The following is a 14,689-nucleotide window of genomic DNA, read 5'->3' on the forward strand; positions in this document are numbered from 1 at the left end:
CATTGAGAGAAAAGGAAAGTTTCCTAGTCAACCACAACCCAACCCTAGGGGAGTCCATCAAATATCTTTAGCTGGTGAGAAATCATCAAACCATGTGAACTCGATAACAACCCTTAGGAGTGGTAAAACGGTAGACAATAAGGTAGCCATGCCTAGTGGACATACTGTAGTTCCACCTTCTACTTCCCAAGAGGAGCCCGTAGACGAGGAAACTGAAACAGTCTCTAAGGATTCCCAAGAAATTCCTGATAGGTCTACCTTTGTGCCTAGAGCCCCATATCCACATTTGTTAGCCCCAACAAAGAAGGAGTCGACTTTCAACGAGATAATGGAAACATTTAAGCAGGTGAACATCAACATTCCGCTATTAGAAGCAATTAGGCAGATGCCTGCTTATGCCAAGTTCCTTAAAGATCTTTGTACACGAAAGCGTAAGCTTAATGTCCATAAGAAAGCTTTTTTAGCTGGTCAGGTAAGTTCCATTCTTCTGAACCAAACACCCCTAAGTATAAGGATCCTGGATGCCCCACCATATGTGCGATTGGTAATCACATGGTCGATAAAGCTTTACTTGACTTAGGAGCTAGTGTTAACTTACTCCCGTATCATGTATACACCCAGCTAGGTCTTGGTAAGTTGAAACCGACTAAAATGACACTACAATTAGCTGATAGGTCTGTCAAAGTCCCTCGTGGTGTCATAGAGGATGTTCTGATTGAGGTTGATAAGTTTATTTATCCTGTGGATTTCGTTGTTCTAGACACCCAGCCTGTTCAGGACCCAAGTCGTCAAATCCCAGTGATTTTAGGTCGCCCATTTTTAGCCACAGCTAACGCTGTCATCAACTGTAGGACTGGGCTTATGAACATATCCTTTGGTAATATGACCACTGAACTAAATGTCTTTAATGTTACTAGACAACCTTCTGAGAACGATGATTTAGAAGAAGTGAATATGATTAGCACTTTAGTTCAGGATTTGGTTCAGGATAATTGGCTTGACACTTTACTGGTAGATTCTTTAGATGATTTTGAGGAAACCATTCTCTTAGATCAGATATGTGATCAATCTTTAGAAGAAGCTCTTGAGTATTTTAAAGATTCTATGGACCCAGAAATTCAGGCAATAGTTTTAGGTTTTTCTGAGAATAATGATGACCCTAAGTTTGGGGGTAGAGAACTAGAAGAATCTCTTGAGTATTTTAAGGACTCTGAAGATCCGGAAATTCAAGAAATAGTTAGAGGTTTGTCTGTGAACCCTAAGTTCGGGGGTAGTGATGGTTATTGTGATTGTATCGTATCCCTAATTAGAGCCCCTAACTTGGGACTTGAGCCTTGTACATCTGAGATATTACTTGAGTCTTTTCAGACTCCGCAACCCGATCCTCCTGATACTGTCCAGGAGGTAACCCAGGTATTGGAGACCCGTTTTTCGGATGAATCTATTTATCAAGACACACATATGAACTTCAATTACGCGCCGCAGATAAACCCAGTTGTCTTGACAGAAACCTTAGATGAGGACGTGCTCCTTCTTTTCATTTTTCTGAATCAGTGTAGTTGTCTCATACTGGTGTCAGCTCTATTTGGTCTTATGGACCCACAATTGTTTCGACTGTTGAAATATGACTTTGGAAGGTGAAAATCCTTTTTGAGGTATTTGATGTCTAGCTAAAGACTTTAAATTTAGCATTTCCTGGGAGGTACTCATGCTTACGGTAATATCCTTTCTTATTTCTTTTTCCATCCATCAAGTGGTAACAGTTTCTTATTGTTCATTTCATCTTTAGAACATTGAGGACAATGTTAGATTTAAGTTTGGGGGTGGGGAAGAAACTTTTTGTTAGCTCTTAGCTGCAACAAATAAACTTCAGAGCCTAGAAATTTATGCTTATTAAGGTTGGCACTAACCAATCTAAGTGGATGGGAACATCTTGGTTGTAGGAGTTGAGGAACCAATCTGATTAGATGGAAACATCTAAAGAGTCTATTCATAAAAGCACAGAGCTCAGGTGTTAGAATTAAAAAAAACATGGTAGTTTCGCCATATCTCGTTGAATCCTAATCCTTCTGTTTTTATTTTTTAAGTGATTTGGTGGGGAACACGATTCAAGTTGTTACCTTTGCTAGGGTGGAATAAAGTGATTGAGATACCAACATTAAAAAAAAAAAAAAGACCAGACAATTAGACCAACCGGAATAAATTCAATAAAGTCGACCACTGGTGCCCTTGTATATGCCAGTTGTGTTGACCTAGAGTTAGGTTTATCGACCACTGGTCCCCTCGTATATACCAGTTGTGTTGATATTAGTCAGACCGGTATCTCAGTCCATTAGGATAGGTTCACCTTGGCAGAGGCCTTCAGACAGATATGGGAAACACCGTTCACTTTTAACCATCTCTTTATCCATCTTCTTAATCTTTCCATGTGATTGGTTGACTCCGGTTATGATGTAAAGAAACTATCTGAGTAGAGCTATGTCACTTATATATGAATTTTAGTATGCTGAGTGCAAACTCGTGTACAACAATTGGAATTTCGCATCAGGGTACTTCCTCCTGTAGTCAATGAGAGTATGCCAACCAAGGAGATTCTTTAGTGCCTTCCAAGGTTCTGCGTAGATAGCTAGGGTCTGGAGTAAAGGTTTTGTGGGTACACCTCTGGTAAACCCTCCGGAAACAACACTCCGCCACTAGGGCCACCTAGTGGTTTAACGGCTTGCTGCACGTGCTAAGTGTAGTCATTTTTATTTTCTATATTAGATTTGCTCGAGGACTGGCAAATAATAAGTTTGGGGGTATTTGATAGACACATTTTTGTGTCTGAATTGTCCTCAGTGTCTCTATTGCTAGTGCTTGATTTTGTACTTATTATGGTGTTTGAATGTTTGTGTAGGTGTTTTTGGAGAAATACACTTGTGCGGAAAAAGTTGCTCAAAAAGTGTTATTTGGACCCCTGGAGGACATTTGCTATACGGACCCCAGATTTGGCTAAGGGACACCCAAGGTTATGCGTAGCCCAAATTCATCCTCAGCACCCAAATTTGTCCTCAGCACCCATCTGCTATTCACACCCTAGAAAAGGATAGGGGCACTTCATCTTCACCACTTCAAAAAAATATTTTGGCGGGAAAATATTTCCATTCACTGGCAGATTTTTCGATCGGATTTTGGAGGAGTTTTTGTGCGATTCAATCGCTGAAACTTTATGGGCAGTTGTGATATGTCCTAACAGAGCTGGTATGGGTGTTTGTTTCGATCAAATTTGGCTGAAAAATCCGTGATAAGAAAACAGGGCAGCACGTGCATGAGAGGAACAGTTCACGGGATTGCATGAGTTTTGGAGAATTTAGACGTGTTCTTCTCATGTTTGATGACTCGAGCAACACTTTGGACCTTGACAAAGATAAATAAGGAGATTTTGCAGATGTAGAAATGCGTGAGAAGCTAAATCAGGGAAGAAAATATTCCCAGAATATTTTCTTTACTGCCCGAGTTCAATGAAGAATATTGAGAATTATGGCGTGATTAAATGAGGCTGAGGAGTATAAATAGATTGCTGGGATCATAGAGAAGGGGGACAGAGAGTTTGGGGTCGAGAGGAGAGCTCAGGAGGCGTGAATCAAGAGTTTTCAGAACTCTGTTTCTGCTGCTGCACCAAGAACACGAAGAACAAAAGACCACCAGAGGCAGTCGTTTATCAACAGTGACAACGACAGCCACACGAGGGTCACAGAGTTACAACAACAACAGTTCTTTTCTATCGTTCTTTGTAACAGTGTTTTGCAACAATTATAAACGTTGCAAACACCCAATTTTCATCATTTTCTCCATTTCATCATTTGTATACCTACTTTGAGCAATCACTACAAAAATGTTGACTTTTAGCCACAGACATCTTGCCACGGATTCATACTAGTCGTGGCTATTAATGGCATGTTGCCACGGCTTAGCACAGGGCGTGGCAGTAGGGCAGTCATTTGCCACGGCCTGTAGAGTATTTGCTTCGGGATGTCAGTAAACCAATATTTGTCCGCTATGAAAATATCATTACACTTTAGTCACACGTAGTGGTTCGTGGGAACAGGTGGGCGCCATTCGCGGTTATATTATCCATTACTCATTAAGAAGGAATTGCCGAAAATTTGGTCCACGTTCTAAGAATAAAAGTGAACCCGCCCACTTTCTCCTCCTCCTTCTATTCTACTCGCACTACCATTTACCTGAGAGGCTCAAACCACCATAAAAAAACCTAAAATGGTTTCTTTCCATTTCCCTGGAAGAGACGGCCTCAAACCTAGACTTCAATAAATTAAATCATCTTCTACTCCATTTTTCAAACCGCGCAGGAAAATCATTCCCACTTTGCTATCAATTGTTCACTTTTAAACCCTAAATCGTGTTACCCCTAGATATCCATTAAAATCAAATCAAAACTTAACCATATGTCTGTAATTTCCTCAATCTTGACAATGAAAAGATCATTTTATAAACACTCCCATACAGGTAAAGGATCTCCATTTCTGTTTCATTCTCTCGAAAAATCTGGATGGTTCTATTTTTATGTCTTAAAATTTAATTGCTTGTTTATTACAATTTTAGAGTTGATTTTTAAAATCTGACCGGGATTAATTCATCTTTCTAATCCACGTATATGTAATTTCGATATTGATTGAGTCGATTTTAGAGGGCAGAAGAAGAAAAGGAGAATAAGAAAAAGTGTCGGCGGCAGGGGTTCTTCTCATCAGAGGAAGATGAACTTCTGGGACGAGTTTTCTAGAAGGATTACTGGTATGGGTTTTTGTGTTTATGTTACTGTATGTATTCATGGGTTGCTGTATTATTAATGCAATTTGAATGAGTTATTGTCTGTGGTGTAATTTTATTTTGGATCTGTATAGGTAGAATAGCAGTTGTATATGTTAGGATTTGTGGCTTAATCTGACAGTACTGTATAACTACATTAAAATCGATTTAAGCAGATTTTTTGATATAAGGAATCGAGTACTTTCCCAAACTGGTAAGAATTTTGTTTACTTGTTTGTTGGATGTCCTGGTAAGTCGTACATTTAGAATTTCTTCAAACCCAAAATTTTAAATTCGGTGATGTTGCTTTGATATATTCAATTGTAGTGGTGATGCCCATCTCTTCTTTTGTCTTTAGAGTTGTTTTGAGTAGTTTTCCTTTGTTCTTCATTTGGGATCTTCCTGGTGAGGTGATAACCCACAAATCATCATATATTAACTGAAATCCCCATATTCATTTTCAAGTTATGAAGGTCTTATATTTAGAATTTAGTTATTGAAATCTTTGTTGGTGTATTTGTTAGGCTAGGCAAAGTTGATAAAGACAAAGCCGTACCTTAATAGCTTATGAAGCAGAAAGTACTATCCAAACAGGTCTGAAGAAAGTCTCCAACAGGTCTGGCAACAGACAGGGCGAAAAGCTTTGGGCACCAGAAAACAATGTGAAAAGTTACCATTGAGATTTCTAGTTCAAATACATCTTCCTTATTGGTAAGTAGAAATTTTTTGCATTCTGCAAAGGTAGAGCTCTAAATAAGGGTGAGGAAAGTAACTTGTTCATGCATAATAATCGTCTTTATTGAAACTTGTGTACCGTTTTTTCTCTGACAGCTTTAAGGTACCATTATCTGCATGGGTTTGCTTTTCTATGCTGATGATTTTCCCACACACAACTTCATTGTCAATCAAACTATTTTGTAGCTCATGAGGTTCGATTTATGTTTTTTTTTTCCCTGTCACCATTTAAATTCCTATTATCTATGATGTGTTTTTGACCCTCCATTCGTCTTACTTGAATTTTTGTTTAGTAGTTCCATACTCTTCTTGTGGTTTTGTCATGGTTAGTTCTGTCATTTCTTTTTTCAAAGTTTTGAAGTAACAACTATTCTTAGTTTATCTATGATATGTTCCATATTTTGTTTTATATCCTTCTACAATTGTTGATTTTTTCTTCTTGTTATGTCAGACTCAGAAAACACCAAATCAAGTCAAGTGATGCTAAAAGGGAACTAGCTCGTTAGTAAAAAGATCAAGGTTTGCTTGTCTCATTATAAAGCGTAAGAATAAATTATGGTTCTGAGATTGTGCAACATGTAATAGTTATATATTCATGATGATTCTCGAGTGCAGACGTCTGTAATGCATTTCTTTTTTTAGTTTTGTTCACAATATTTACTAGGTAAGATAGTGTATGAACTTCTTACCCATTGCCACTAGCACTGAACTATGTAGGATTATCTGCTGTCTTTTTAGGTTGTCTGATTTCTTGCTGATATTTATCTTCGCAGGTAAATGCTAATGAAGTTGTCATCCACTTCACGCATATACTACATGAAGATTTTGGGATACCTGATTCAATCCTCCATTAAAGTTTAAAGCCAAATGCGAAGATGTCTTATCAGAATCTGTTAGAGTTCCAGAGAAACCAGTTCATGTTAGTCATGTTTTTTATTTTGTTTCAATATCGCGAACTTACTGTTATATTATCTGATTCAGAAGCTTAATTGTGTTGGAATCATCTTGATGCATTTAACTTTCTTTAATGAATGAATGGAAGCTTTTCATATTTTTTCTTGCCTGTATTTTTGGTGAATGATTTCAGTATGAAATGTTGATACTCAGCTAAAATCGAGCCATGAAAACTACAACGAACTGAGCATATATATCAAATAAAAAGAGTTGACAAGTGATCTTTTGCCACGGCCATAAGATGTGGCAAGAACTGTAAATCATGGCACACATGTGTGCTAAATAGTGACGGATAAAATCCGTAGCAAATGATTATGTGGAATTTGCCACGGCTGAGAGCCGTGGCTAGTACCGTGGCAAATAGTATTAGCCACTAGACTCTTTGTTACGGAGAGTTAGCCGTCGCAAGTCATCTTTTGCCACGGATTTTTTATCAATTGCCACGACTCTTCGGTGTGGCTAAAACTCAGTATTTTTGTAGTGAATAAAATCAACTTTTGAGCGTGTTTCCATCATCATGATGAGCTAAACCCAATCCTTGGGGCTATGAAGGAAGCCGTTGTTTCGGTAAAAGTGATATATTTTTATTAATTAATTACAACAACTCTATTATGATTTTTGCATTGAACTAAAAATTGTTTATATGATTTTGATTAGTTAGGTGTATTTTCTCTTGATAGAATATGTTTGCTTTAGAGTTTTGATATTCTATGTTTGGATTAACATCTATTCTTTTGGAAATCTACATGTCTAGGCAATACTATTAGAATCAATTTGAATGTTGAGTTGCATAATTATTATTTTATTAAATCACTAATATCAACCAATGGTGGAATCCTAGTCCCATTCTCTCCATAATTTTTACAACATCTTTTTAATTTAGTTCGCTATTTTTATTTATTAAAAAAAATCTAAAAATCCGCTTTCACAAGTCTTGAACGAATCATATTACTACAACAACTTTGAAAACACATCAATCATCATCATCGACAACGGTCACACATGTTCCAGATGGATATCTCTGCACAAAAGAAACTCTCTCTTTCTCACTCGCTGGTGGTAACAAACAAATATCTATTGAGTTAATAAAGAATGCACCGGTATGATCTTCTTAACTCGGATGACCCGGACGGGGGAGTTATCGCCAGAATCAGGCATTTGTCCACAATAAGAAAAGAAAAGAGAAGGAATGTTATGGGAAAAAGAAGATTCATTATTTCGAAAATTAAGAGATGGTCAGAGACATACTCTGGACGCAAGACATCTGCGTTTGACTGAAGAATCTGGCTGACACGAAGACGTTTCGCTTCCGCACGACATGATGAAGGTAATATGGATTCAATAGAGAAAGTACTTGTCTTGAACTAAGAAGAACAACCTTATTGCACCAGCATATATACTGTAGAAACCCTAATGAAGGTCGGGAGGAAAAAGTCAGATAGCCAAAGGAGCGCCACTTTCACCGCTCAAACAACGCCATGACTCCAGCACTCCGTGATCAAAGCCGCGCTATCTATGCCCATTCCGCGACCTAGCCGGCTTCATCTTCACTGTTTGGTAGCCAAAGTTCAAAGTGTTGTTTCCACCATTCCACGGACGTAGCCAAGCCAGCAACACCACGCTCGTGCCAGAAGTCCGCGTCCAGGCCAGCAACGCCATCCACCTTTCCGTAGACATACAAAGCGACGCCATCCTAGCCGTTAAAAGCAGCGCCATCTCCACCAGCCAAGGAAGCGCCATCCTGACCGTTCAAAGCAGCGCCATCTCCATACGTTCCGTGACCTAGCCAGCTAGCGCCATTCACCGATTCGCAGACCAAATCACAGTGCCATCTCTGCCAATCAGTAGCCAAAGTTTCAGCGCTGATGCCAACACCTTATGGCCAAGTCAGAATTACGCAGAGCCGCCAGCACAGGGATCACGGATTCCTCATGCCTTCCGCTAAATGTTAGTTAAATTTCCTCGCAACCTCTTCACGTCTTTCCCTTTCGATTTTACTCCTGTCTGTCACCATCTCATACTTACCCCGAAACAATGTCACTGTTACGTGCTAAGTAGGGGACTTAATGTTGATGGTGGTTTTTAGCTTAGGGTTAAAATCGTAAAACCTTGCATTTGATGTGACGCCACTCTGTAAGGAAACAAAGCCATGAGTGTTAACCTCTCTGCTGGCATATTTATTGAGCCGTTCAATATATCTACATGAAATTTATCCAGACTGGCGAATGTAGCAACCATCCCAGATGTTCTGTAAATTTCGGCGCCTTGCCTATATTCACTTAATATAAGTTCCTTTGAATGCCTTATATTCTATGTTCCCTGAATGAACCCTTAATGTTGATATGGCATGACGATTTGTGTTCACTCGCAGCAGAGTAACACGAATTTACAAATATCAAGGATAAGGTCTTTGCATAAGGTATTCAATCAGAAAAGCATGCTGCTCTCTGGCAATGAACTTAAAAGAACTCTGTGTCAACACATAGAATTCAATCAATTTCCCTGACTAACTTGCAGAAGTTAGGGTTTCGCGCCTCGCGCAGCATATCAGACCTTGCTTGACGAAAGTAAGCATATGCAAACTAGGAAATTAATCCGCCATGGATTAGTAGGTGCAAAACCCTGCCCAGAATCAAAAAAACAGGGAGCCGCAACAGCAAAGGGAGGCGTGGCCATGCCTTAGGCCAGCTGGCGCCACTTGCCATTGGCCACGCCCCATCCTAAACCGACCTTATTTCCTTCGACCAATCAGGTCGCTTTAAACTCGTCACGCGCACATAAGTTGTGGCTGGGACCATACTTGTCGGCCCCACTTCCATCGACCAATCAGGTCGCTCTAAATCTTCCACACTCTCGCTAGAAGTGTAGCCACTCCCATGCTTGGACGGCCCTCTTTTAATCGACCAATCAAGTCGCTCTAAAGCCGCCACACTCTCACCAAAAGTGTAGACACGCCTTATGTTTGGTTGGCCCCCTTTTCTTGGCCAATCAAGTCGCTCTAAACTTGCCACCATATATTAAAGGCCAAACGCACCCCGCCGCGCCACCATACTAACTGGCAAGCCAAACGCACCCTGCCACAACAACATATTGATCGGCATGCTAACATGCCACTCTGCCGCGGTAACATGCCAACATGCCACTTTGTAGCAACCTTCCATAAATAGCGCTCTATGTGCTAACTTACCTCCTGATCGTGGCCAACGCCATGAAAAGCTTAAGATTACGGTTTTTTGGTCAAAAGCACGCCTATGCATTAACCAAAGCCCTAACTTCCATTCATGTCACAATTATGCCACTTCGACCCCGCAACATGCCACGAGCCATGTGGGACCCAAAAAGCCCTAGGTTTGGCGCCACATCATAGCCACCCACGGCAATCCCTACTCTTGTGGTCGTTTCCACACTATGGACTTGCCATAGTTCCTTTGGCATAGCCATGTTTCCATTTGCACAAAAGTATCGCCATGCCGCATGCCACACGCACTAATTAGGATTTCGACATGTCAAACCTTAATTTGGGCAAAGTTGCCACGCCAACCAAAGCCAAATAATGTTTCCCAGAGCAGTGGGATTGATGTGGCAACATGGCCAATGTTGCCACATGTGGGTCCAACACCACGGCGTCAAACCCTAGCCTTGTCCATGCTACAGGCGTGGCCATGCCACAACGCCACTGGCATGCCGCTATGCCACGGCTACTAGCATGCCGCCATGCCACGACCACTAGCATGCCTCTATGCCATGGCCACTAGTATGACGCTATGCCACGACTATTAGCATGCCACCATGTCATGGTTACGCCACTGGTATGCCACTATGCCGCGGCTACGAGCATGCCGCCATGCCATGGCTATGCTACTGGTGTTCCACTAGCATGCCACTATTCCAATGGCGCCACTCCGCTATACAACAAGATGTGACCATAATCAATGGCCATCCTTCCTCATGATATGCAATATCGGCCATCCAAGTTCGCCACCGAACTGACAGACTTGTGGCAAGTTTCAAGCGACCAACTGCCTAAATCTAGTGGCCATGGCTACGCCGGGCGCCACTTGCACCACCGTGCCACTGGCATGCACGAGACATGACAGCCATGCCACATTGCCACTGGCGTATTCCAAAACGCCACCGCGCCGTCATCAGGCACCAACACAAGGTAGCCATAATCAACGGCTACCCTCCTTCATGAGATGCGATCTCAGCCACCGAAGTTCGCCACTGAACTGATAAAATTGTGGCAAGTTTTAGGCGACCAGCCAAAACGAGCCTAATAGCATTACATGCTATTTTCCTGCGGTAAGTCCCTTGACTTTGACTTGCCGCACGTAACGAAGTGCTACATGTTTTCCATGAAAACACTCGAGACATCAAACACGTCACAAATTGGGGGATGCTCATCAGGGTATTGGTCTGGCGGTTTACAGCGTGAGGCGTGCAATGCGCCCGTTACAAGAAAGTGTCATGAAGTGGGACAATTAGTGGTGGTAAAAAGTAACGGTGTAAACGAATTCATTTCCTTCATCATGGAAGCATAATGTCTGACGGTTACACAAATTCACTTCCTTCATCATGGAAGCATAACGTCTGACGGTTACACGTTACTCTTTTCTTCCACCATTCAATCGTTTCACTTCCTATGAGACCAGGGTACGTTTCAATATGACTTGTATAAATAGGCTTCACCTATTTTCACCAAACAACAAGTTTTGGTCGACAACAATACAATATCTAGAAATCACCTGGTAGCTTTCCATTTTGCTAGCCAGTTCTACTTTCAGATACAAGTCACAAACAACCACACCTTCAGAATCAACTATTCTGGTCTCAAGACTCTCTTCGCTTCCCTCCCTAAGACCAACCATTCTCCTTCACTTTGTGACCGAAGCAAGCCTAGAACGACCATTTCTTGGTTTAGGCCAGGATTGTACAGATTGATCTCTCGAATCAAAAGTACTCCCGTGCAATGCATTATTTAGGGTTTAGACTCGTTTCTCATCCACACACATAAAATTACCAAAATCAGCAGAAATGGTTTTCACCCACAAACAGTTGGGGATAGTCTGCACGCATCCGATAACTGCCCCCTGTCGCTGTCATTTCTTTGTCAGTGGTCTTCATCGTGTTCGTCCATTTTGGATCTCCCTTGGGGTTAGGAAAAGTAATCTTCGGATCTGTTATGGTGCTTCTCGGATCGTCGTTCATCAGGTGGTCCTTTATCTTGGTATCGTCAGATTTATTCAATGATGGTGACGTGGCGAAGGATGAAGGTAGAGTCCCTTTGATATGATAACGTGTCATCAGAGTTTGATGTTCATTACCCTCATGTGTTACACGTGTACTCCTTCCACGTGGCTGACAGCGAGATTATGCGTATACAATTATAATACATGTTTGATTGATTATGTTGATGTTGAACTACATCTTTAATGACTCAGGACTATATGAAGAACATGAACCCTAACCAAGATGAATGTGATTTTGGTTTTCCTTAACTTTGGTCAGCGCAAACGGCCAATTCTTTCTTTCTTTTGGATTATTGAAGAAGATGGTATTTTCCAATTTGTATAACTTTGAAACATTTAATTTACTTTTCTATTTGTACTTTGGGATTTTTCTCTCTGACATTCTTACTTATGGCCTTCGAGGCGAAAAATGCCCCATGAGATTATTGTTCTGGATTCGTTGTCGAATCTATGTGATTCATCAAATTTTGGCGAAGAAAATGTTTTCTCTTATATCGGATATCTTCATCGACTCTGGTATCCACTGGATTGGATACCCGGTAAAATTTGGCAACAGTCTTCGATTCTTCATTCTTTGTTTTTGTAGACGAAACTTTCATACGACTTTAAAATTAGTGCTTTAGGATCAAAATACTGGAAATATACGTGAGAATTAGGTGACCAGCAATTGGGACCTACTCACCAACCTCCATTTCTCCACTGTTGAATTATGAAATACTTAACATTGACTTCCAACTAAACACAATAATCGAGTGGGTTACACATGATCCACGTGTTCTCAATTTTGGTCTGTGAAAGCTCACTGGGACTTCAATCCTATGAACCAAACAGTTACATTCCTAGAGTTCAGCTAGCGCCTTATACTTGCGGTAACTTCCTGCAAAATCAAAGTGGCGGCAACTAAATAACCAGGAAACTGGACAATTGCAGTATATATCCTGCACCGTTTTTGGGAAGAGCTTTTCTTTTTTTCTGCTGCTATGAGCTAAGGTCACGTGAATCTCGGCTTGTTTTCCTCAAAGCCCACGTGCCAAGACCACCCTATAACCCAATAGTAGTAACAAAATTTGTGCGGAATCCCAGAACAAGCATGCATTTACTGCACTTGTATTGCATGGCCTCGTACCACTATAATAAGGAAAATGATATACTCATGGTGGAAAACCCACCGTGAATACATCGAGTGACACAAAAAGACCGGGCCCCTATAAATCCCTGGATGGTGGTATCCAGGGGTTTCTCTCACTCGGTGGAAAAATAAGGGTGAGTGTAGCAAAGCCGCTATAATAATGGGATAATTTTCATAATTGCCGCCAGATTGTTCTGCCGTCAAAATATGTGGACAAGTTTTGTTTGTTACTTTTCTGTTTTAAATGTTTAGGTCGTTGTCTGTGAGTAAAGCGTATGGGCATGTGGACATGTGCCCACTACTCGGTGCATAAAGACGTAACCAAGAAATTATTTGAGGACTTCGACAAAATGGTTAAATTTGGAGGCATAACGGACGGGCTCTTTGGAAAAGTCATTTTGGCTCACAATGAAACTATTTTACTTCCGAATCATGGGACTTCCAATTTGAACGACAAGTGAGACACACTTTTATAATTGTCCATAATAGAATATCCAACGGCGGAACATTTTGGTGAGGTGGCATTTCTTTAAGCTTAAAACTAATTATTCGGCTCTTATCCAAGCCGAGCCGATAACAAATCGATATTAAGGAAACAAATTCATAGCATATCTCTCGCCACTTTTTTTTTCTTTCTTACTCGAGTCCTGCTTAAAAATTGTTGCCGATTTAGTTTGTTGTTCTGAATTCATGCGCAGGTAAGATCTTTCTTAATTTTACGTATTCTAATTGGTTTGTTGTTTCTTAGGGTTTCGTAATTTGTCTGAAATGCCCTAATTTAGGTTTTGATTTGAGTGAAGTATTAGGTCTGAATCATTCATGAACCAAAAATATTGTTAATTCAATACAGTAGCTTTTCCAAAGAATTGTTGATTTTATTTACTTTTGTGAGATAGGGATTAGTCGAAGGGTAATATGCTGTTGGTATGTCCTTCATTTCTTGTGGTTCGATTAATATACACACCTGGAGTATATCTCAAAGGATGTTCATTTTGATTTCTTTATTTTCATGAATGAACCACTTTTAATATACACCCCTGGAGTATTACCGCTAGAGTTCGTACCTACAAGAATAATACCACAGTTAGAATATGAAATTAGTGATGCACAGAAAAGAAAACTCTCGTAATACCGACTTGATTCACTGATTTTTAATTGTTGCATATCTGAAAATCCATTTCGCCGGTCCTATTCAGTATAGTACTCATGTGCTTCTTCATGCGTATTGAAATACATTATTTCATGTGGACTCTCCAAATTGTTCACATCATTTTTTCCATTTGAAGAATCATTCACAGCCTCAGTCTCATCACTCCGAGCTTGATTATCACCGCAAGTGAAAATATTTGGTGGCTCGTCAATTCTAAATTTTGACGTGATGACAATCCCAAGAAAGAAAGGGGAAAGTAATCGTAAACAAGAAAGAAAAAGCTTTTTTACGATTCAGAAACAAAGAAGAAACTTGAAAATAATTTTTCCCAAAATAAAATTTGGAATCAAGCAAAAAATAGGTTATCGGCTCCGCTTGGGGATGAGCCATATAGTTGTTTTGAGCTTAAAACAATGCCACCTCACCAAAATGTGCTGCTCGTCATACACACCACAATTCTTTCTTCGATATAATTTGTTATTGGTGGTAGGTTTTCGATAGTGCTCGAAATAGTTGGTGAGTGATTGCGATTTCATAAATAAATCAGATCCAATGGTCTACGAAATGTTTTAGGGTTGTTGGGGGCTGCCCATCAGATCTCACAAGATATCCAAGTAGTTTTTTTATTTTTCTCATAACTTTTTCGCTTCATCATTATATATATAT

At 40.3% G+C, this 14,689-nt stretch overlaps 1 long non-coding RNA gene across 5 annotated transcripts; it reads left to right on the top strand.

Moving 5' to 3' along the window:
- The first annotated feature begins 4,160 nt into the window (after positions 1-4,160).
- On the top strand, positions 4,161-6,596 carry LOC113321519. Of its 5 annotated transcripts, XR_003346722.1 has the most exons (6): positions 4,161-4,506; positions 4,688-4,791; positions 5,331-5,517; positions 5,638-5,735; positions 5,993-6,060; positions 6,315-6,596. It is a non-coding gene; the product is annotated as an uncharacterized LOC113321519 (long non-coding RNA). The 5 variants fall into 5 exon arrangements; XR_003346720.1 differs by having other exon boundaries at positions 4,688-5,517; XR_003346723.1 differs by having other exon boundaries at positions 4,695-5,517.
- Positions 6,597-14,689: the final 8,093 nt, after the last annotated feature.

Source organism: Papaver somniferum, chromosome 11 (genome assembly GCF_003573695.1).
Source record: "Papaver somniferum cultivar HN1 chromosome 11, ASM357369v1, whole genome shotgun sequence".
Classification (NCBI taxonomy): domain Eukaryota; kingdom Viridiplantae; phylum Streptophyta; class Magnoliopsida; order Ranunculales; family Papaveraceae; genus Papaver; species Papaver somniferum.